Genomic DNA, 23,051 nt, shown 5'->3' with positions numbered 1-23,051 from the left:
GTGGGGAAGGGACAAAAGGCAGGAGGAAGGAAGCTCTTCCCTCATCTACATTTTCTCTGGTCAAGATTCTATGAGTTATGTATGAAGCAAGAATGACTGTGAAGCTCTTTTCAAGCTTGTCACAATGACTTTTCTCAGAATTATTCTACCTTAAAGGTATTTTTCCTACTAGGTGAAATATCCTTAGGGCTTGTGAAAGGCAGGCCTAATGGACAGTAAGGTGGCAAAGTGGAGAGGGAGAGAGAGGGACAGGGAGACAGGCAGGTTATCTTTGGAACCATTTCATTGCTACATGCCTACTACACATATATGTAACTTACTTTGAGATCGTCCCTCCTGGCTGAGCCAAAAACACTCAGCAGTTTCTGATACTCCAAACAGAAACAGAACAGAAAGCTCTGAATAACAGATAACCCTATTGTTTGGGGCTCAAACAAATATTAAATGTTTCTGAGCTATAAAAATTTCCTTCTGAAAAAAGTTCCTTCTGATGTGGTATGAGAGAGAGAGAGAGAGAGAGAGAGAGAGAGAGAGAGAGAGAGAGGAGATAGTGTGTGTGTAAGGGGAAATCATTCAGTAATTTCACACTTTCTCTATTAGGAAGAATCTGGAAAAGGTTAACACCAATCTTCATCTTTGGAAAAATTCTACCAAAAATATTTTACTCCAAGTGTGCACACACCGTGTGTTTCATTAACTTTATTCTGGCCACCCTGTCCAACTCTGGAGAGTCACAGACCCTGTTCCACTGCCTTCAGAGGCAAGAAGAGAAGGAGGCAAGACCTCCTGGTAAATATGCAGACAGAGGTTCAGAGAGCAGAACAGAAGTCCTGCGATTTTCTTTCGTGCCCCTTCGGCACATCTTGTGTGCATGCTCCACTTTCGAGACCTGCTCCTTAATGAAAAACTGTGTCAGCATGAACTCCTCTGCACTCATCTATGAACAAAAGCATGGTCTAAAAGGGACTCGGTACCTGCACTTCTTGGAAAACTTTTAGAAGTGCTATGATAGGTCTTCAAAATTCACAACTTTGGAAGAAATGAAGTGTTTAGAAATACTGTTCTATATATGATCAACTAATTTTATAAGTATGCAAAAGCAGTTCAATGGAGAAAGGATAATATTGTCACAAGTGGGGTTGATGTTACTGGACACAAGTAGGCAAAAAGAAATGAATCTTATTCAATATCTTGTCCTAATGTGAAAACTAACTAAACGGAGAAATATTTCCCCAAGTAGAAAGAGATTTTTTCTTAGAAAGAGATTCTTATAAGAAATTGAATAATAGGACTTTCATTTTCTATTAGTTATGTACAACAATAATAAATGGACTTTGAACTTTTCTTCATGACAAAAAATGATACAGATAGAACATAATAATTCTCAAACTAAAGGCATGCACATATTTTTCAATAAAAACACAGAATTTAACTGTTTTTATGCTGGGGCGTAAAAGATGGGTTTCAGCAAATTTGCTGACACGGCTGCTTGACTTTGAGTTTAGTGTCAGCAATTAAGACTGGCAGCTTCCCCTTGAGCCAGCCTTCGTGTATCACTTAGTGAAACTCAGTCCCAGCTGCATTTCAGGGCCCAGTCACCAACCTCCTGCCAAGATTGAAAGAATGCTGCATGTAGCCACTGAAAAATGCAAACCAGGGCTGGAGAGATGGCTTAGCAGTTAAGCGCTTGCCTGTGAAGCCTAAGGACCCCGGTTCGAGGCTCGGTTCCCCAGGTCCCACGTTAGCCAGATGCACAAGGGGGCGCACGCGTCTGGAATTCGTTTGCAGAGGCTGGAGGCCCTGGCACGCCCATTCTCTCTCTCTCCCTCTATCTGTCTTTCTCTCTGTGTCTGTCGCTCTCAAATAAAATAAATAAAAAATTTAAAAAAAAAGAAAAATAAAGAAAAATGCAAACCAATGTAAGCCACACCCTGCCAGGACAGGTGCATGTAGAAACATGGCCTCCAGCGCTCGCTTCGGAAGCACACGTACTAAAATCAGAATGATGCACAGAAGATTAACATGGTCCGGAATGAGGGTGACACACAAATTCGTGAAGTGTTCTGTATTTTTATAGGAACATATAATTATAATGTAATTATTTTATAGAATTCTTTACATATTTTTTGCTAATAAGGGGTTGATATACTAACATATTTACAAATAAAATGATAGATGGCTATAGTTCATGAAAATATAAGGCATTAACTTCAAAAGTATATGTAATTATGGTTTGGACTTAGAGTATAGATTTAACCACACATAATGCCAATTAAAAAGACATTATATTCAGTGTTTATGTAGTTGTGTAGCATTTCCTCTAAAATTACAGTGAAAATATCTATAATTAAATAAATACTCCCTTCAATTATATAAAAAAAAGCAAATAAACAAATTATGACACACTACACAAAACATCAAATCTACCATCTTACCCATCTGAGCGTACAGCTCAGCAGTGCCTGTCCACAGTCGGGCACCTTAATCAATGCTCTCTGGAAACCCCTCACAAGACACACCCGAAAACACACTATCTCCTAGGTACTTCTCAAACCAGTGGTGGTGGTTTGAATGAGATGCTCCCCACCGCTTTGTGTGTTTTGAATACTTGGTCCCCAGCTGGTGGTAATTTGGGAGATGGAGCCTCCTGGAGGAGGTGTGTTCCTGGGGTGGTCGGTGGGGGGGCTTTGTATTAGCTCAGCTTGCCAGCCCCCACCAGCTCACTCAGATTGCTTCCACCCAGACAGTATCAACTCCCTGCTCTGCTATGTTTTCCCCACCATGACAAAACTTCCCTTCAAAACTACAAGCCTGAAATAATATCATAAATAAATAAACCCTTTCCTTCAAAAAAAAACAAAACAAAACACGGCCTTTAGGTCCACGTTCTCTCAGATCTGAAGTTGTCTAAAAGCTGTAAAACCACATATATCCATTGTAGGCCAAAGACCTCAGTCAAACCAGGCAGGGCCAAGGAAAGATCTGTGATAAACACGCCAACAATCCACCACAGCACATGGTGTCGCAGCTCAACCAAACCTTGGGAAGCAGAGATGGTGGGCACTGTCTTGGGACATTACACTTTACTGTAAGCCAGAATATAGAAATGTACATTAAGGTTGCATTCAGGGAATGCAAAATGATGGTTCTATGGATCTTTTACACAGCACTGCCAACGTTAGGCTGTAACTGTAATTAAAAAAAAAAAATTAAGTGGAAACACAAATTGACTCCAGAAGAGCCACATGGTTCCCAGAGTTTTCCTTAATGAGAACAGCATGTGGAAGAGATGCTTCTGAAGAGAAAAATGAAGACAAACCTAGAAAAAGTGCCATTTTCTGATTTACTAATCTGTTTACTGTCACCCACTAGAATCCAGCAGGAGAACATCCCCGTGTCTCTGGCAAACCCTTTCACACATCTGAAGAAGGTTCTACAGATCAGGGAGTCCAGATGGAATCACCTTCTCTTGGTCCAGGCTCTACTGACAGGCAACTAGATTGTCATAGGTACAGTTTTTCAGATTGATAATTGGGCTCCTGTATATTACCTTACAGATGCTGGGATATTTGTTTTAAATCACGCTCATAGTAAAACGGTCTGGTTTTGATGAAAATAGATTTGTAAGTAAAGTTTTATGTAGCAATCAAGCCTCTGGGGTTTGTCCATTATGAATTCACTCCAACTACATAGGATGGGGAGAAGGAACACAGAAACACACACACACACACACATATGTATATATATATGAATATTGGGCAAGGATAAGAACAGCTGGGTTATGAGGCTACTACATATGCCATGTTTTAATACTGACAAAAATCCCTTTATAGATTTTTCTCAAGATGTAGTTGGGCTGAAATTCAACCATGTGCTTCATCCAAACACACCTCAACTTGACAAGATAGTATTCATTCAACCCCCCATATTTAATTTCCAATAATATAATAAAAACAATTTTTGATTCTATAATGTTTCATGATAAAAGCTTGCTAGTGTATGATATGAAAAGTATGTAGTTATGTGTAATATAATCTGTTTTGCTTTCCTCTGATTACTTTGGCTTTAAGATGCCCCAAGTTGTGTGGTATAAATGTCTACTTTTATAGTATTTTTAATGTTTGTTATTATTAGTAGTAGTAAGATGTTTGGTATGGATACATCATGTGTTGGTACCCTCTTTTCCCTCATCCCTGCCCCCTTTCCACTGGGGACGCTCCTCAGTGGGGTTGCAGGTACTCCTCATGGAGTTGTGGTTCATTTGTTTTTTGTTTTGTTTCTTTTTGGCTTTTTGAGGTAGGGTCTCACTCTGGTCCAGGCGGACCTGGAATTCACTGTGTAGTCTCAGGGTGGCCTGGAACTCACGGCGATCCTCCTACCTCTGCCTCCCGAGTGCTGGGGTCAAAGGAGCGCACCACCACGCCCGGCCACAGCTCTAGTCTTTACGTTTCTTACACACCGCCTCTCATAGCAGCTTCATGAGTGTCCAGCATTGCCAGGAAGGATTCTATCTTCTTAAAAAATATTTTATTTTTATTTATTTGACAGAGAAAGAGGGAGAGAGAGAGAATGGGCATGCCAGGGCTTCCAGCCACTGCAAATGAACTAACGTAGGTCCTGTGGAATCAAACCTGGGTCCTTTGGCTTTGCAGGCAAATGCCTTAACCGCTAAGCCATCCCTCCAGCTCTGGATTCTACTTTTGAATGGCTAGAATCTTACCAGTAATTTTTCCAAACCATCTTTATGAACAGTGAAAATGAAAACTGATTTTGAAAACAGAGATGCAAAGATTTTTAACTTGTTGATATAAAATCTGTTGCAAATAAGAGACAAAACCTGTGCTGAATTAAATAACTGCCCAGGTTTTCACTGCTTCCCCTTATTTGGTGAAGGGAGGGTGTGTACAGAAAACCATGGGGACTATTGAGTCTATAAATCCGCTACTAGTCATATGTTGTGTGCATTTTCATAAAGACTTTTATTATTTGGTCCTTAAAGAGCATATCCATGCCAGATGGGTGGATTGGAATATAAAACACTTTTCTCAGAAGACACTATAACTGAGTCAGTAATATGCTAATTAAAAGGGCTTATGCAGCCATCTGCAGCGTCCCCAATGACAGAGGCTTATTTCTAGAACCCTTGTGTGGTTGTATTCTATATTCTCTCCTATAAGTGTCAGGGGGGAAAAAAAAACTGTCGCTTATGGTGCTGGGGGAAAGGTGTTGAATCCGGTGGGCTCACAGGTTTTTATACCTGACAGGAATTTTCAGTCACTGAATGTCTTATGGTCAAGTTGGTCAATGACTCTGTCCAAATTACATCACCAACTCATTACATTCATCTATACAACACCCTGTGTACAGTGAAATAGCATTTAAATTAGGATATGAAGCTTCTGGTGTGAGCGCCCTGAGTAAGCAACTCACACCCCAGTCCCCGGATGTGCGCAAAGCAGAAGAACTTCGCTTTGTGAGAATTGCATTGGGGGGATGAAAGTTACAAGGAGTGAGTCATGTTGTTTGTGTCTCTGGAAAAGAAGGGTGATTCCGTACAGGTGCCTGGGGCTGGTCTGACGGAGCCCTTAAGAACGACACAGGCCTTTGCTTCAACAACTGCTGCTCCATTTCAGTGGTAACACAATCACTTAGTTCTGCTAAAATGCTTGCTTTATTCGTTATTCAGCCCCACTTCCTAAGGCGTACCGAGCTCTTCGTTTCATTATTTGCTGCTCCCTCCGAGAGTTTCCTTATTTTTATATTTGTCCCCTTTTAAAAAATATGTTTTTATTTGAGGGGGGGAAGGGAGGGGGAAAAACTAGGGCCTCCTGCCGCTGCAAATGAACTCCACACCTATGGGCCACTTTGTGCATCTGGCTCTACGTGGGAATCGAATCCATGCTGTTAGGGTTCACAAACAAATGACTTCAACCACAGATCCATTTCGCCTGTCCTTTTGACTTATTTTTTTAAATACTTGCTTTATTTCTTTGTGGGGGGAGGGAGGGAAAGGGAATATGAGTGTGTCATAGCCTCTTGTCACTATAAATGAATTCCAGAATCATGCACCACTTTGTGCATCTGGCTTTACAGGGGTACTGGGGAATCGAACCTGGCCAGTAGGCTTTGTGGTCAAGTGCCTTTAGCTGCAGAGCCACCTCCCGGGTCTCTTGTCCTCTTTTAGTATGACGACATGGCGCCAAGCTGAGGGACAAATGGGCTCTGTTATAAAATTAAATCATGTCTCAAATACGCTTAGGAGCCAAAAGCTAGTGTCATGGGTGTGATTGCAACACAAACTCGCTTCTTTCCACCAAGCTGGATGGTGTTTCCCTCATACGACTTCCCCGTAGTGGTCCCCGGGTCTCACATGGCTCACGAAGCCAGTCTTGGTGGGAAGTGTTACATGATTTTCTTCTCATTCTCTACACGTTATGGAAGTCCCAATTCCCCAACCCAAATCTGGAAGTACATATTGTCACTGCACTGGTTTCAACAATCTAACGCCACAGAAATTCATTTCTGTATGGGTAATATAAGGGTTCTCTTTTAAAAAAAATCAGAAACTCTGACAATATTGGGCCCTCGTTCCCCAGGCCACACCCAGATAGTGCTAAGCATGGGTGAAGTGCTTTTGCAAGACTTAGCTGGTTCAATAATCTTCGTTATTTTAAATATTTTTATTTTATTGTATTTTGTTGCATATTGACGCATGTGCCACCTTGTGCATCTAATGTGGGTCCTGGGGAGTTGAACTTGGGTCCTTTGGCTTTGCAGGCAAGCACCTTAATCACTAAACCATCCCTCCAGCCCCACTTCATTATTTTAAAATATATTTTTTATATTTATTCACTTGCAAAGGAAAAGAGATGATAGATAGATAGATAGATAGATAGATAGATAGATAGATAGATAGATAGATAGATAGATAGGCAGGCAGGCAGACAGACAGACAGACACACACACACACCAGGGCCTCTTGCAACTGTGAGTGAACTCCAGACACGTGTAACACTTTATGAATCTGGCTTTACATGGGTACTGAAATAAACCCCGGGCCATCAGGTTTGGCAAGCAAGTGCCTTTAACCACTTAGCCATCTCTCCAGCCCAATATACCTCATAATTTATATTTTTTGATCCAATGAGCAAAATGACCACATACTTGACTTCCTGAGAATTGGAGCTTTAAGGCAGGATCTAATAGCTAAATGGTAATGTGTTCAGAAAAACATATATGAAAAAAATCTGGTATTAGACAAAATGTTCTCTGAAAAAAAAACAAAGCCTGTAATAGGCCAGTTTCCTCTTTATTTTGTCTCAGCCCATGTTTTTCTCCAGCTGAATGTTAGCATTTCAACCTCTCCCTCCACTTGTGCAAGCATTAGGTTCCCAAAAGTTGTGATACAACAGAACCCAAGAAAGCTTGTAGGAGCAGTCTCTCGCACTTTCTTCTGGGGTCTATGTGGTTGTTTTTAACATGCTAAATCTGGAATTTTGGGATTCCATGCCAATTCATCAATATGACAATGCACCAATAAATTTAGGGTACCCAGGATTCTTGTCATGAATTTAAAGAATTAAAACTCTTAGGCCAGAGGGTAAGGTTTAGAGAGACTTTATTATACTAAGAGGAGGAGGTACGGAGCACTTCCTCCATAAGGGAGGTGAGGGGTGAAGCCCATGTGGGAATGGGGTGGGGGTCTCCCCTTGTCTCAGCCCAGATGAGGGAAGGCCTTCAAGAACCTGGAGGTTGAGAGGCCAGCAAAGAGAGACTTGCCCCCCAGGTAAGCATCTACTTGTCACCTTATAGTGATGGCTTACCTTCAGGCTCAGGTGAGCCAGCGGGCGGGCCCAGTGCTCTGGGCTAGGGGCTGGCTCAGGAAGAGGCCAGCCATGAAGCCAGGTTTTGGGGCTGAGCTTAACCAACCACACTGCCAGGAGCAGGTTTGAATTCTAGGAAAGGGGAATTCCTCCCAGGAGAGGCTCAGGTTATTCATGGGAAAACAGATCTCGGGAGCTCCTTTAGTCAGGAGATGAGGAGAGGAGAGATCCTTCTCTGATCTCTAGTAAAGTGGAAATTGCAAGGGCACACTTAAGGATATCTCTGCTTTATACATTCAGAGCCCAGTCACCCTAAACTACCTAACAATGCTGCCTGCCTCTCTCTCGGTGTAATGTCTGGTGTGGTGGTTTGATTCAGGTGTCCTCATAAACTTACGTGTTCTGAATGCTAGTTCCCAGCTGATGGAGATTTGGGAGTTAACACCTCCTGGAGGTGTGTATTGTTGGGAGCGGGCTTATGGGTGTTAAAGCCAGTTTGCCCTTGCCAGTGTTTGGTACATTCTCCTGTTCCTGTTGTCCACCCTGTTGTCCACCTATTATGTTGGCCAGGGGGTGATGTCCACCCTCTGCTCATGCCATCGTTTTCCCCTACCATCACGGAGCTTCCCCTCGAGCCTGGAAGCCAAAATAAATCCTTTTTTTCCAAAAGCTGCTCTTGGTGGGTGACTTCTGCCAGCCATGCGAACCGGACTGCAACACCTGTGTTTGTCTTGGAGCGAGAGTGGGCTCAATCCTCACAGCTAGGGGTCTTAGGACACACTGCCTTTGGGGAGCCCCGCGGACTTTCTAAGTTGGAGTAATGATAGGGCCACACGCACTGCATTTGGCTATCAACAAACAGAACTATATTAGACGTCAACCAAGAGGCTTCTAATTAAACAAAGCAAGGAAGAGAGAGAAGGAAGCTAGAGACCTAAACCTGCTTGGAAACACCAGCGGCGGCGGCAGACCGCATGGACCGGGGAAAGGCACTGGGACGAGCAGAGCTGCCCGTCAGTGCCGAGTGAAGGTGCAGCGATGGCCTCCAGCCAAAAGGACACAGGAAGCAGATGGTAGCCAAATTAAAGTGTCATGATTAGGCAGCAGCTCTTAGGTGGCTGTCAACTAGCAAACATAAATGCATAGGGGGCGGTGGGATTTGACATACAAGAAATGGCATTAAGAGAAGTATCCAGTCATGCGTAATGATTGTGGACCATGTAGCTGTGAAATTTCATGCACTTGTAAATTAAAAAAAAAAAAGAATTAAGTTAAACAGAAAATGAAAAAACAATCATCTGGAACAAAATTTCTAGATAATTATAACAAAACCTGAGGGTTGGAGCAGTAAGGAGATGTTCAAGTGTGCTGGAAATCTTACTGTGTTGAACACAAAAACATGGGGAAAACAGATTTTAATATACATATATAAAAGAAAAGGCTTTCTTAGGATCTACACCAGACTTTTTTTCAAGTGGCAATGGAGTAGAATAGAAACATTGTGTACTTCATATTAATCATAAACTTTTTAAAACCCCAAATTCTTTTTTAAAAACATTCTTTTAAAATAAGAAAACATTTAGAATAAACTTCCCAAAATATATTTGCCAAATGTGGAATGTCACTTATTTTGGGGCACTAACATGTTGACTACATGTTCTGAATGTGGTAAGTAAAGCATGTCACAATTAATATTAGACACAGTAGCAGTTCTTCGGCGCACTGGTCCAAACCACTTTGGGTAAGAACTTGTCTCGACTGGTAGACAGCCTCCACTGGCACCGCCCTCAGCTTCTGAGCTCGGGCCACAGGCTCCCCAGACAGTACCAGCCGGCAGCTGAAGATGCGGTGGGTGCTCTGCTTGGCCGTCTCTCCAAACCGGGCTCTCTCCAGCAGGCGACTTTGCCCAAGTCCCCCTGAGAATGCTAGCCACTTGCTCACCTGACCAGGGCTGAAGGATCTCCTTCCCTCCTCAAGCCTGCTTTCCTTCAGTACTTCAGAGACACATCACAGGAGATGGCTCTCCTGCTCCCTCCCTCTCTTATAGCTCAGGCCTCCATGAAGCTCTTGCACCGCTCACTCTCTGCAGCCTGGAGGAGCCAGGCGACACCCACAGGGGTCTGCCATGGAAGGTTCTGCCCATATCTCAGACACCCTTCTTCCTTTTAAGAACTTCTCTATCTATCCCCTTGCTGGACTCTTCTGCCAAACCTGTCTTTGTTTTTGTTTTGAGGAAGGGTCTCACTCTAGCCCAGGCTGGCCTGGAACTTACTCTATAGTCCCAAGATGGCCTCAGATTCACAGTGATCCTCTTACCTCTGCCTCTCAAGTGCTGGGACTAAAGGGTATGCGCCACCACGCCCAGCTCTGTCTGTTTCTAATCGCCTCTACCCTGCCATTACTGGCTGTACAGGAAGGAGGCACATGACCCACAATGCGCCAATCACAGCAGTGCCCTATATTTGCCTTTCTGACCCAACAGGGACACTGTGGGCAGAGACACTTCATTTATCACTGTAACTGTGTGTTGTTGCTTGACGTGTACTACTGTGCCACAGTGTTTCTTGTTAGATCCGTAATTCAGCTTCAAAAGAGCGCCTTAAAATTATTTGTTGATTTATTTGAGAAAGAATGGGTGTGCCAGAGCCTCCAGCCACTGCAAATGGACTCCAGACACATGTGCCACCTTGTGCATCTGGCTTTACGTGGGTACTGGGGAATGAAGCCTGGGTCCTTTGGCTTTGCAGGCAAGCACCTTATCTGCTAAGCTACCTCCCTTTCTAGACCCAACGGTGTAATTTTTGAGAACTAGTAATATTACTGCATACCAAAATTTAGGATTTCACACACCATACAAAATCATTGTCTATGAACATATTTTCTCAACTCTGAATAATGAAAGGTACTTAAATTTATGTTATTTACAAAATTTTCTTATAAAACTACATTGTATCTTAGATATCTACAAATCTCCAATTCTGCCTGGCAAGCTCTTTTTTGTGCTTACATATATGTCCAAATGTCTAATGAGGGTTCAAAATGCTTGCTGGATGAGTGAATGAAACAATACATACGTCCATTACTTACATAATTTGAAAAGTCAAAGATAGTTTGGGGCTATCTAGACTAATTTTCTATCAACTAAGAAAAAAGTTAAATATGGCCCAAGATGCCTCTAATTCTCTCACAGTCATGTAACTTCTTAAAATATAAATGCTTATTAACTATCCATAGAATTAAAAATTTCATAGCACTGTAGAACTGGAGTTTTGAGGCCATTTAGCTGACTGCTGCCTTTTAAACAGAGCAGAAATGTCACGTGACTATCCAAAGGTTATGCCCAGCCACCAGGGGGCAAAAGCCCAACCACAGCGCAGCTCACAAGATGCGCAGCTCGGCTTTCATCTCTGCTGCGGGAAGTTGAGGGTGCATACTTGCAACTCTTCTCAGGAGGGACCCCAGTGTTCACGATGATGGCGTCAGGGAGACACTGGTTTAGCGCGCTATGTATTTATCTATCATCTCTCTATAGATCTCTCTCTCTCTCTCTCTCTCTCTCTATATATATATATATATATATATATATATACACACACACACACACACACACACACACACACACACATATATATTCTAATATGTATATATTGGTTTTAGTAGCACAAATTTTTCTTGCAACATTCATAAAACCACAAAATAAGAACAGGTTCTGGAAAATAATGATTCAAAAGTAGAAAGTTTTCAAGCTGGGCCTGCACTCAGGAGGCAGAGGTAGGAGGATTGCCATGAATTCAAAGCCTGAAGCAACATAGTAAATTCCAGGTCAGCCTGAGTTAGAGGGAAACCCCACTTCGAAAAAAAAAAAAAAAAAAAAAAGTTGAAAGTTTTTGTTTTAATGCCATCAGCTATTCCCCACGTCAGCAATGCTGTTAGTTATTGCACTATTGAAGTATACAAATTAATTTCCCATGTTTTGATTTCAGTCAGTAGATACTTACTGAATGCCTACTATACTTTTTAATTTTTTTAAAAAATATTTTATTTATTTGCAAGAAGACACACACAGAGAAAGACAGGCAGAGGGAGAATGGGCACACCAGGGCTTCCAGCCACTGCCATCAAACTCCAGATGCATGTGCCACATTGCGCATCTGGCTTTACGTGGGTCGTGAGAAATTCAGGTCATTAGGTTGTGCAGGCCAAGCACCTTAACCACTGCGCCATGTCTCCAGACCAAATGCCTACTATGCTTTAAGAACTGTTCCACTACTTTAAGATAAAGAATGAACAAAAAGAGATAATCTTCTTCTTCCCCTGCTCTCTGCAAAAACATAAACATGCAAATCTCTTCCAAGGGTCTTCTGTGTGTATATGGCCACTGTGTGTGCCATGGCATACGTGTGCAGGTCTGAGGACAACCTTGGTGTGTCTCTCCTTTCCTTCCATCTTACTTGAGACAGGATCTCCCTGTTCTTCTCACAATATGTGTGCCTGCCTGGCTGGCCCACGAACTTCCTGACTCTCCTGGTTCTACCCCCCTTTGCCATAGGCATGTTCGGGTGACAGATGTGTGCACCAATTGTGTCTGGCTTTACGTGGGTGCTGGGGAATCAAACTCAGACTGACTTGCTTGTTAGTAAACACCTTTAACTGCTGAGCCACCTCTGCAGCCCCTCTAAGGATTTTTTTTTAAATAAATTGTTTTATTTATTTATTTGAGAGTGACAGAGAGAGAAAGAGGCAGAGCGACAGAGAGAGGGAGAGAGAAATGGGTGCATCAGGGCCTCCAGCCACTGCAAGCTGCAAGCAAACTCCAGATGTGTGTGCCCCCTTGTGCATTTGGCTAACGTGGGTGCTGGTGAATTGAGCCTCGAACTGGGGTCCTCATGCTTCACAGGCAAGCACTTAACCACTAACCTATCTCTCCAGTTCCTCCAAGGGTTTCATAATAGGTTGCTTCCTCTTGCCTGTCTGTCACTCATCTTCCTCTTACCTGTACTGTATCATAACTTCCTCTCATCTGTACACATCCAGAGCACACGAGTGTGCACACATGCACATATGCCTACAATCCTACAAGAGGACTCACATGTTATTATATTGAAATTCAGATGTCTAAAACTTTTTCCTATATTTGGATTTGTGGTTTTACTTAGGTTGTTTCTATCCCAAGAAAGCCATGAAAGACATATTTGTCCCTTCCCAAAAGCCTGCTTTGCTAGTCTGTTTTCCTTGGAGAAATGAGGTTGAAATCTCATTGAGACTAGAATCTCTGGGTGGGTAGCCCCTTGGTTTAAGCTGATGATCTTTTGTAGAGGTGTCCAGCTCTTCTGAAGGTGTAACTGCTCCCAGACCTGTCTGGCTTCCTTCCTGGAATGGGCTACGAAAGAGATAAGCCTTGTGGTTGGCAACCGCTGGATGTGGGCCAAGCGCTCATTCAACTGATACCCAAGACCCTGGGGCATCTGGGGCGAGGTAATTCAGAAATAGTTTAAAACTTAATCAAGACTGTGCTCATTTTACCCTTTGTGTGACTATCTTGATTTTTTTTTTCTTTTTTTTTTTTTTGCTTTTTTGAGATAGGGTCTCACTCTAGCTCAGGCTGACCTGGAAATCACTCTGTAGTCTCAGGGTGGCCTCGAACTCATGGCAATCCTCCTAGGACTCTGCTTCCCGAGTGCTGGGATTAAAGGCATGCGCCACCACGCCCGGCTATCTTGATCTTTTTAAAAAAGATAAAAAGACACTGTTAAGATATTAATCTTGGGGATCTGTTTAAATTTACAGAGTAAGTCAGATACACAGTGAAAATTAAAAATCATGTCCCATAGACTGAGCTCAATGGAGTGGTAGGTCTACCTTCAAGCCAGGTGTGTTTAATTTAACACAAAAGGTACTACTGGTTGCTTTTCACGTGGGAAGGCATTTTCTTCTGGGAAACAACTTTAAAATTGATAATTCACCAGGAACATGATAGCAAATTCTGTTCAGCACTGCCACTGGAAGTCTGTGAAGGGGACCGTGCCTGACACACTCGGGCGCTCGGGCGGGAGGGTGAGAAGAGCAAATGCGCAGTCCCCGGGTGTAGACCATGGGCTGCGACAAACATGCATCTTCATAGGGTGCAGTCTCCCACCCAAAACTGACATATTTCATCTCATGGCAGTCCTAAGGGCAGGACTGCAGAGGTTCAGAAACTTATGCAAGCTCTCACAGCAGAACCGGGAGGCAAGCTGGGAAACCTGGACCCCTGGTGCTCCAACCCGTCTTGTGGACTCTTCACTGCCATCACACAGTCTTCCTCCCCGTTATGTTTCCAATGGACATAAGAGGAGCAGAGAGGCGGCAGGTGCGGTGGGAGGGATGAAGGCGCTGGTAGAATCATGGCTCTTGCCATAGCTCTGATCAGAAAATGTTTCGTTTGAAAAGCAGCATACAGGGCTGGAGAGATGGCTCAGCAGTTAAGGCATTTGCCTGCAAAGCCTAAGGACCCAGGTTTGATTCGCCAGGACCCATATAAGCCAGATGCACAAGGTTGTACATGTGTCTGGAGTTGATCTGCAGTGGCTAGAGGCCCTGGCACACCCATCTCTCTCTCTCTTTCTCTCTCTGCCTCTTTCCCACTCTCTCTCACAAATAAACACATAATTTTTAAAAAAAATTAAAAGAAAGAGAAGCAGCATACAAAATGGTTTATTCAAATTCTGGGAAAATGCATAGCCAAATGCCCTGCCTAGTGGAGGAGTTAAATGTTAATTTGTTGCTAAGTTTACTTTTAGGTCATTTACATTTTTCCTTAGGCATTTAATGTTTTTTTAGGTTTTCTTCAAATGACATGAATTTATTCAAATAGTCATTCACTTAGTATTTATTTACTTCTGCTATAAGTTACAGTGATATAAAAAGAAAAAAGGAAGATATTCTGATGTGTATACATGTAAACAAATATTCTTTTCAAAACTCAGTTGTATGATGGATGTAAATAACTGCTTCTCCTTAAAATTCTGTTTATTCTTCCTATGAACACTTATAAGAAAACAGTTTTTAAAGTTTAAAAGGATCTTTGAGTATTAAGAGAATCCTGGTTTTTCTTTCTGTTTTTCAGAGCTGGGGACCAGAGGTAGGGCCCTGCACCAGTTACGTGAGCACTCCACTGCTGAGCTACAGGATCGTAGGAGAGCTATTTTATCTTCCCCAATAATGGTGAAGGAATGAGGTGCTGATTAGATGTTTTCAGAATGGTGTAAGAGGCAGCCGAGAGGCCAGTTCTCTTAGCGCCAGATGGAGTGGCAGCCAACTTCACCAGCAAGTCTGCCTCGAAGGCCAGCGTGATTAACTGAATCGAGACAGATAGCAGAGAGGCCGTGAGGAATATTTCAGGATGACGAAGAACTCAGAATCGGGTTATATTAGTCCATGTCAATAACAAAGACAGCATCTCCATGTCTGGAACTGAAAATTACACCCTTCCATTGGAGCCTGACAGTTCCCATGCAGCGGCGGGAGACCTCAAGGCAAGAACTGAACTCAGGACGGGCCACACAGTGAGGAACCTGCCTGCCGGCACCACGTCTGGCCTCGTCTCATGCAATACTACACAGGAGACAAAGTTACTCCTACCTGCCACGTGGATGGACCTCATACACAAAATATTAAACCAAAGGATCAAGACGCAAGGCAGCAGATGCTGGGCTGGCCAGACGGCCCGGCACCTAAGTGTGCTTCCTGCACAAGCATGGAGACCTGAGCGCGCCTCACACCACTCTAGTCCACAGCGCCAGAACCCAAGGAATCCCGGGGCTGCAGGGGGGAGCAGAAGCCAGCGAGCCGCCCAGGCTTGTGAAAACAGCAAGTGGTGTCAGAACACGCTGCTCTGGCCGCCTCAGAAGCGTCGTCATCTAATGTCTTTCCCCTGCAATAGTGTCTTACTGACTCCAGAGCTGGCTGTTTCACGAGCCCCAGAGATTGTCCGATCCCCGCTCCCCACAGGACCGGAGTTACAGGCATGGAGGGCCATACTCAGGTGTTTGTGTGGGCTCTGGGGATTCAAACTCTGGGGTTCTCAGGCCCCCTCAAGCCCTCAGACTTGTGTAGGAAGTACACTTAACTACTTAGCAGGGCCCATACATACGCATGCACACGCGTGCGCACGCGCGCGCACACACACACACACACACACACACACACACGAGAGAGAGAGAGAGAGAGAGAGAGAGAGAGAAGAAACTGCATGTTTTCAGTTACCTGACGCACACGAGTGGCAAAACTGATGCATGCTGAGAGAGGTCAGAGTGACAGCTGTGTGTGAGGAAGGGCTGACGGGAAACGTAGAGGGGCACTGCTGCGATGGGCAACGCGCACAGACATGTGGACGCTTACTTGCGTCAGGTCTGCTAGGCTGCGGATGACAGGGTGCGTACCTCACCGTATGGAAACAGGACCTGCAATGGCTCTATCACAGTCGATAGGACAAAGCATATGGCGTGTTTCATTACAATTGAGTCCTCCAGATGCTTGCGACTCCCGGTTCTCCACACCTGCCCACTGGGCTCTGGGCATGGGCTCCTCCCTCACACTTCTCAGACATGCTGCTTTACCGCTTGCTTTCGTGCTTTAAAAAAAATTACGTTTGAGGGCTGGAGAGTTGGCTTAGCGGTTAAGCGCTTGCCTGTGAAGTCTAAGGATCCTGGTTCGAGGCTCAGCTCCCCAGGACCCATGTCAGCCAGATGCACGAGGGGATGCATGTATCTGGAGTTCATTTGCAGTGGCTGAAGGCCCTGGCACACCCATTCTGTCTCTTGCTACCTTTCTGCCTCCTTCTTTCTCTGTCTGTCACTCTCAAATAAATTAATAAAAATAAACAAAAAAGACTGTGTCTTTAAAAAAAAAATGCTTGGGCTGGAGAGATGGCTTAGTGGTTAAGCACTTGCCTGTGAAGCCTAAGAACCCCGGTTCAAGGCTTGGTTCCCCAGGTCCCACGTTAGCCAGATGCACAAGGGGGCGCACGCGTCTGGAGTTCGTTTGCAGAGGCTGGAAGCCCTGGCGCGCCCATTCTCTCTCTCTATCTGTCTTTCTCTCTGTGTCTGTCGCTCTCAAATAAATAAATAAATGAATAAATAAATGTAAAAATATATATATGTTTGAGGGGAAGGGGCACGCCAGGGCCTCCTGCTACTGAAAATTCCAGACCTGTGCCACTTTGCGCATCTGGCTTTACATGGGAACTAGGGAATCAAACCCAGGCCATCAGACTTTGGAAGCTAGCGCCTTTAACTGCCGAGGCAGCTCTCCAGCCTCACTTTCATGCCTTTGCATCCATTCTTCTCTTTGCCTAGACAGTAACAGGCCAGCTGGCCATCTGATACCCTCCTAGCTAATCCATAGGTGTAGTAGTCAGCTTTATATCACTATAACCAAACCTGAGATAACTTCAGAGGAGGAAAGGTTTATTTTGGCTCAAGGTTTCTGTTTGCAGAGCGTGGCTGGTTGGCCCAGCTGCTTTTGGGCCAGCAGCAAGACAGAACGTCATGGGGGTCACCATGGTGCAAGCCTGTGACAAAAGAAGCCACACCCCTTGTGGAGGCTAGAAAGCAGGAAGGTTGGAGGAAGGCAGAGAGGGGACATAGAGAGAAGAGGGGAGGCAGAGACAGTATTGGGATATCCCTTCCAAGGGCACCCCGTCAAGGAACACAAGACTTCCAATAGGCCCATCTCTCAAAGGTTCTGCCACTTCCCAATAGTACCAGAGGCTGAGGACTAAGGCTTCAGCACGTGGCCTCTAGGACAGTTATCTCAATCACTGCCCCTGGTGAGACGCCCCTGCTTCCCTGGGGCTGGGCCAGCGGCACCTTCTCCTTGTCACGTGTGTTTTCCATCCTCTTCTAATTTATGGCCAATGGAATTTTGTATTTAGTTGACTTTTCACATGTTGGCTTAAGCATAAAGGTGCTCAGAGGTAGAATCTCATATTAGCCAGCATTGTGTCCTTCATTCCTGGCAATGGTACTCAGCACACAGCAAGTGACTGGTAAATATTGGTTGAATTTGAATTGAAACACACACACACAGTAAGACATAAAACATAATACGATAACATTTTAGCCAAGTGTAAGGAAACTATATATTTTTTAGACTATATGAATAGATAGGTGAAGAATCAAAACCACATGCTGGAGATCATCACAGGATGAGGCTGAGGTTTAGATTCCCAGCCACGCCTGTGACAGCCCAGAGCCTGAAGCTGTGGTACTGCGACCAGCCACACTCCCAAGAATCCCTTGGAAATCCACATCACGGTGGGTAAGAGGCAGAAAAGAGGTCTGGCCTGTCTCCCTGTGTCCACCTCAGCACTTCAACACACACAGCTGCTGGGCTCCTGCCTTGGGAAAAGGGACCGAGGAGCCTCGGAGTTTTAGACAGTCGCTCCCAAGCAGGCAGGCCTGTTACAAAGTCACAGATGGTGCCTGTGGCCACTGTGGTGAATTCCTGTAAGGTACTTATCCCAGCACCTACTAGAATCAAACAGAGCCACCCTGGAGGAACCCACAGGCCAACAGATCTGAAGGAAAAAGAGAGAAAACCCCTGATCTTACCAGTCTTCTGACAGACACAGGGTCCTGCTGTAACCCACAACAAACATGCCCTTAAACACCCTGGCACAACAAATGCCTTTGGGCGTATGTTGGGAAAATCTTGAGTGCAGTATATTTAGTGGCTTCCTAAGGTTCTGGGATTTGAACATGTGCCCAAATGTTGGCTTCTTTCTGAAATGACTATAGTGACAATCACCTCTCCTGCTACAGCAGACCTCCATCAGGAGAACCGCCAGACGCCAACAGATAGCTCATGTGGTTTTCCCTAGCTCTAGGGCTTCACTGCAAAGGATGGGTACTGCCGTGCCCCTGCCCCCAAATAACATGTGTATGCTGGGCAACTGAGCCAAATTACATGGCCAGATTCTTAAAATGTCATTCCATGATGTTTTCCAAAACCAACATTTTCAGGGTGTCCTGCTGCTTTGTAATGTAACTAATTTTTTTTCAAGTCATAAGGGAAGGCACACAGACACATTTTTTTTTTTTTTTACATTGACAGGCCTAAAAAATAACAATGCATTGCCTGTATGCTACAATGGGGCCTTGTATTTTTACAGCTATGCTGCATTAAAATACAGCCAACGGACGTAAACTAAATCAATTTAATGACCTCAGGTGAGGACCCAGGGGATGTCCTCTCTTATACAAATCCCTCCAGTTCTGCTAAGCCATAGTTTAACACTGGGCCCCGTTAACATCTCTACAATGTTAATGTGAAATGTATATGTTTTTCCTCTCAAAGAAAGGATAGTTGCTGGGACTTAATGGTAGATTGTATAGAGAAGTATTCATTATGTTTTATTCACAACAAAGGGATTTACATGTAACATTTTTCTAAGTATTATAAAGTCAGACCACAGAATCATACAATCTGAGAATCTGTCACAAAAGTAGTATGTGCACTATTAGGACAGGACTTATATTGGGTTTTTCATAATATATTCATTGTGCTTGTTTCTAAGTATTGAGCTTTCTTAGAAAAGGAAAGAACTGCTTTTACCACCAAAAACTTATGCTACTTTGTGCCATTTCTCAAAGTAGTGACTTTTAAATATGTTCTCACACAGTAATAAAAGAAAAAGAAGGCGCACTGAGTGAGAGGTTACAGGAGATGGAGAAGGAAGAGCAATGAGGACATGGAAGAAAAGGCAAGGAAAGGAGGAGGAATGTCAAGCACAGCTAACCAGCAACACCAGGGGTTGGGTGCTTGCTCCTCAGAGCTATGATGTGTCATTCAAGGTTTGGAGGGTAGGACGCTAGAGCCCTCTCATTAGTTTTCCAAATGCACCAGAACGTATGCATGCCTTGTGCTAGTAGTAGTAAAAAGTACAGTTACCAATGCCAACACTGAACAACTACAGAGCAATGCAGAGATTAGCAAGAACCTGATGTCTGCTTTCAGACAAAAGGCTACTTGTAGGGAAGAAACGTCCTTAGCCAGTTCAGAAGTTCAACAGAAGGGCATCTTCTCTTAAGCCTCTGCATATAACTCCTCAGGTAAGTCTTGCTACCAGATAAAAGCTGACTCCCCAGTAGACCATTGAATTCATTTCTAATGTAGCTAATTATGAATGTGATTAATTTTAACACTTTACCTTAAAGAACAAAGCTAAGTCAGACGTGGTAAGTTAAGTGCTTTACTCTACTACAGGGATTATTTAAGAATCTTACTTTATTTATAAGTTACACTCCACTAGTATATTTTCATAGAATTGTGAGGGGTACAGCATGAGATTCCTTCATGCTAAGAAAAGATCTAAATTCATGTTATGTTTATCAAAACAAAATAAAACAGGACTTTTACACATCAATTCGATAATTTAATACACACCTATGTCTTCGGTTCAAATACACACAGTGTCCCAGTAAAATAGTTATCTTAAGAAGATGCAGGGGACTGGAGGGATGGCTTAGCAGTTAAGGTGCTTGCCTACAAAGTCAAAGGACCCAAGTTCAATTCCCCAGTACTCACATAAGCTAAACGTACAAGGGGGTGCACGCATCTGGAGTTTGTTCGCAATGGCTAGAGGCCCTGGTGCACCCATTTTCTCTCTCTGTCTCTCTCTCTCTCTCTGCTCCCAAATTAATTAATTTAATTTAATTTTTTAAAAAAGATGCAGAATTTCGGGTCCATAGTCCTCATATCAGTGGACTGGCTGCACACAGCGTCACCTGTAAGGCTTTAAAAATCTGTCCAGGCCACACTCCTGGCCACTGACACCAGCATCCCTGGAGGTGAGACCAGGCATGAAGAATGTAAAGAATTTTAGATGTTTCCAACTTGCAGTCAAAGCTGAAAATGTGGGTGAGCAATACTCCCCACGCCACCTATCCCTCACCAAATCTTGGGCTTTGGTAATTGTAACACTTGACCTTAAATAACCTTCTACCTTAAATACCAAAGCTAAGACAGAAGTGGTAATTTAAGTGCTTTATTCTACTACAGCCTTTATCAACTGTTTAAGAAACAATAGTGAGGTCTCTCAGCTCAGTATGGAAAACTGAATGAACAAAAAATTATGTTCTTATGCTCTGTTGTAGTTCCCTTCTTGTTGCTGGGACAAACCACTCAACCAAAAGCAGTTGATGGGAGGAAAGTTCTTGAGTTGATCGTTTCAACTTTCTTGCTAGTTTACTAATGAAAACACTAAGGTTAGAGAAATTATTCCTTCAAATGAAGAGGTATTTTTATAATACTTAACCAACATTATACGTCCTGCTCATTAGATGTGGAATGAGTGAAGAAAAGATGGGAATAAAAGAAAAAAAGTTGTCAAATTAGGTCCTAGTGCCAAGTCCTGTGAGTTCTTCTATGAAAAATGCATTGTGCTATTTATTACTGTGACGTTATCACAGGGGTGGGAGGGAGTTGTCCAGTTCTCTGATATATGTTCAAAAGTAAGCAAGTGGCATGACCTCCTAGTGAGGCTTACATGTAAACTGACACAGATGTCTCCATGAGCTTGAAAAGTTTTCATGGCATAACTTCACGCTTGGATTTTTTTTTTTGAGATAGGATCTCACTCTGGCAGAGGCTGATCTGAAATTTACTGTGTAGTCTCAGGCTGGCTTCGAACTCACGGCAATCCTACTACCTCAGCCTCCAGGCTGTTGAATTAACTCAAGATTCAAGAGCCACCTTGTGCACCTGGTTTTATGTGGGTATTGGGGAACTCAACTTGGGTCGTCAGGCTTTGTAGGCAAGTGCCTTACCTGCTGAGCCATCTCTCTAGTCATGAACCTTGGATCTTTTCACTCAGTGGTTTCAAAGTGTGCTCTGGCTTCCCACAGGTCAAAGCCGCTTTCATAACTGTACTACTACAGCCACATGCCACACAGCGGAGCTTAAGTCAACCACGTACCCCCACAGTATGGTGGCCCCACAACCATCAATGGAGCTAAAACTTTCTTGCCTCATGATGTTCACTGCTAATGAACACAAAAGAGTAACATGGATATTAAAAAGCATAGCACGTATCATATTGGATAATGATAAGTGACTATACTATTTATTAAATCATTTTAGAGCACATTCTTATCTTTAAAAAACTTTGCTACCAAACAGTATGCTGCCCTATTTTTTTGATTAAAAGTATTAACTGAGTACTTCTATAAACTATAAATATAAATATTTAAAATACACCTTAATTTTTTTGTTTGTTTTTTGTTTTTCATGCTAGCTAGGGTCTTGCTTTAGCCCAGGCTGACCTGGAATTCACCATGTAGTCTCAGGGCGGCCTTGAACTCACTGCAATCCTCCTACCTCTACCTCCTAAGTACTAGGACTAAAGGCATGCACTACCACACCCAGCTTATACGTTAATTTTATAAAATTTGTTTTGGCAATCCATTATTTAAAACATGCTAAAGGGCCGCACGTGGTGATGCACGCCTTTAATCCCAGCACTTGGGAGGCAGAGGTAGGAGGATCACCCTGAGTTCTATGCCACCCTGAGACTTCAGAGTGAATTCCAGGTCAGCCTGAGCTAGAGTGAGACCCTACCCAAAAAAAAAACCAAAAAAATGAAATGTGCTAAGAATTTTCTTTTTTAGTTAGGTCTTTTGTGGGGGCTTGAGAGATGGCTCAGTGGGTAACGCTCTTGCCATGCAAACGTGAAGACTTGGGTTTTACTCTCCTGAGCCATGTAAAGCCAGGCACAAACATGTAAAGCGTGTTTGCTACTCTTGTATGTCTACCGTGAGGTGTGAGGTGGAGACAGGAGAATCACTGGGAGTTCCTGGGCCAGCTAGCTGGAGCATGCAGCAGCACTGGTTAAGAGACCCTGCTTCCAACAGAGGGGAAGGCAGGGACCGACACCCAAAACACAGCAGGGCCCCATGTGCCCACACTCACATACAAATATATACAGCGCATGCACACGCACGCACACACACACAGATGTAAAATTAGATCTTTCTTGAATTTGGTACCTCTGTTAGTAAGGGAAACACAAAACTAATTCCCTACGTTTTGTCCATGCCAATACAAATGTTGATACAATAGAGGTCTTGTTCTGGACCAGGTCTGATTTTCTTTTTCTTTTTCCTTTTTTCTTTTTTCTTTTTTATTTTTCAATGTCGGGTCTCTCATTAGCTCAGGCTGACATGGAACTCACTCCGTAATCTCAGGGTG

At 43.6% G+C, this 23,051-nt stretch overlaps 1 protein-coding gene and 1 non-coding gene across 2 annotated transcripts in view; one reads left to right on the top strand and one right to left on the bottom strand.

Moving 5' to 3' along the window:
- Scfd2 (sec1 family domain containing 2) overlaps positions 1-23,051 on the bottom strand; it is a 357,956-nt gene that overhangs the window by 154,358 nt on the left and 180,547 nt on the right. The gene's annotated exons all lie outside the window — the stretch shown is intronic.
- On the top strand, positions 1,968-2,073 carry LOC123453431. Its single transcript, XR_006632817.1, has one exon. It is a non-coding gene; the product is annotated as a U6 spliceosomal RNA (small nuclear RNA).

This window comes from Jaculus jaculus, chromosome 11 (assembly GCF_020740685.1).
Source record: "Jaculus jaculus isolate mJacJac1 chromosome 11, mJacJac1.mat.Y.cur, whole genome shotgun sequence".
In the NCBI taxonomy this organism is placed as follows: domain Eukaryota; kingdom Metazoa; phylum Chordata; class Mammalia; order Rodentia; family Dipodidae; genus Jaculus; species Jaculus jaculus.
Note: the sequence above shows the minus strand (reverse complement) of the source record. Positions and strands in the feature narration are given on the sequence as shown.